The sequence below is a fragment of the Solanum dulcamara genome, chromosome 1 (assembly GCF_947179165.1).
Source record: "Solanum dulcamara chromosome 1, daSolDulc1.2, whole genome shotgun sequence".
NCBI lineage: Eukaryota > Viridiplantae > Streptophyta > Magnoliopsida > Solanales > Solanaceae > Solanum > Solanum dulcamara.
In genome coordinates, this window is record NC_077237.1 from 10,439,883 (window position 1) to 10,442,066 (window position 2,184).

Sequence of the window (2,184 nt, forward strand, 5' to 3'; positions counted from 1 at the left end):
TAATAATTAGCTGCAAGGCAATGTGGATATCAACTTATTTTCAAACCACAAACATCTTTAGGGTCTTAGTCTTTCATATAATAATATATCATTAATCAATGAAAAAAAAATTAATTTGACTTGGCCCGAATATCTTAGTTCATTAGAATTGGCCTCATTTGAAGTGAAAGAATTGGAGTTTCTAAGATCCTCAAAGAATCTTTCAGATTTGGATATTTCAAGTAATAAGATTCAAGGAAGAATTCCTGATTGGGCATGGTCTAACTGGATGTTTGCATTGACACATCTTGATCTATCCTACAATATGTTGACCAGTGTGGATTCAATTCCTCTTCAGTTTGTAGATATTATCGATTTGTGGTCCAATTTTCTTCAAGATACACTACCTATTCCACCAAATTCCACAAAATTATTCTTCATATCCCATAATAATCTCACTGAAGAAATTCCTTCATCTATTTGCAATTTGACATCAATGGTAATGCTAGATTTGGCGAGAAACAATTTGCGCGGAGAAATTCTGCAACGTTTGGGAAATTTCACTATCCTAAAGGTTTTGGATATGTTCCATAACAATCTTTCTGGGAATATTCCAACAACTTTCAGCAGTGAAAGTTCAATGAGCAGCCTCAACTTGCATGGCAATAAACTAGATGGGAAAATTCCCCAAACTTTGGCCAATTATAAAGACTTGCAGGCTCTTGATTTAGGAGATAGTCATCTCATTGACACATTCTCGATATGGTTGGGAACTCTACCAAAGCTGCAAGTTTTAAGCTTGCGATTCCATGAATTGCATGGGTCCATTAGAACTTCAACGATTGAAAACATATTTCCTGATCTTCGAATGTTAGATCTCTCTTCCAATGCCTTCACAAAAAACTTAACAATGAGTTTGTTTCAACATTTGAAATTCATGAGGAGAAAGGATCAAATGATGAACGCACCAAGTTATGAAGGAGGTCAATATTACCAAGACTCGGTAGCTATCGTATCCAAGGGATTTGAGAGTGAAATTGTGAGAATCTTATTTTTGTACACCACTATCGATCTTTCAAACAACAAATTTGAAGGACATATTCCAACTATTATGGGAGATCTTATTGCACTTCGTTTGCTAAATATATCTCATAATGGATTGGAAGGTCATATACCACCATCACTTGGAAATTCATCTTCGGTCGAATTATTGGACTTGTCAAGTAACCATCTCGTAGGAGAGATACCAGCACAATTTGCTTCATTTATATCTCTTGAAGTCTTCAATCTTTCCTACAATCATCTCGAAGGGTGCATTCCTCAAGGAAACCAACTTTGAACCTTTGAGAGCAATTTATATGAAGGTAAAGATGGATTATGCAGATTTCCTGTTTCAAAAAGTTGCAGCGATGCTCAGGTATTAGATACAAATGACACCGTATCTGGACTAGATGATGAAGAAAATAACTCTAAATTTCAAAGTAATTTTTGAAAAGCTGCTCTTATGAGCTATAGAAGTGGACTATGTATTGGATTATCCATAATATATTTCATGATTTCAACTGGAAAACCGATATGACTTGCAAGAATCATTGTAGAGATGGAGCACAAAATCATGATGGGAAGGAGGAAGAAGTAGCGAAGGCAAAGGAATTACAGAAAAAGAAATAATCACTTCTAGACAACTTTTAAGTTTTGATTTGAAAACTTCAGGTAATTAAATAATCGATGCTTTATACTAAGCATGTTTTTCATTTCCAATAATTTCAATTAATAGAAGATTTTGAAAAGGCTCAGCCTCAGTTGATATTTAACTAAGATATTTGGATTCATAGACATCCATATTGTCATACTTTTATTCTGGATCCAAAAATTCAAGCTCATCCTCGAGGTGAAAATTGTAATTTTATTGCAAAATTAGTAACCGTTAACATGTAGGGACTAAATTTGAAAATCATCAAAGTCAAATCTCAAATCAATACTGTAACACCCTCTAAAATGTTGTATTTTCAATTCTCGATGAAAATGATAATGTCTCTGTATTTTGGGCAGAACTTTTAATAGAATAGTCCAAATTGGGTGATTCAAATTTCTGAGTAACCACAACTTCATTATCTACAACTTTCATGAATAACAAAGCTTAATATTCAGAGTTTAAGTAGATCAAATAAATTAATCTTTGCAAGACATAGTGCTGTGACGGAA

At 33.7% G+C, this 2,184-nt stretch overlaps 1 pseudogene; it reads left to right on the forward strand.

The window, feature by feature from the left end:
* Positions 1-304: 304 nt before the first annotated feature.
* On the forward strand, positions 305-1,660 carry LOC129891445 (receptor-like protein Cf-9 homolog; annotated as a pseudogene).
* Positions 1,661-2,184: the final 524 nt, after the last annotated feature.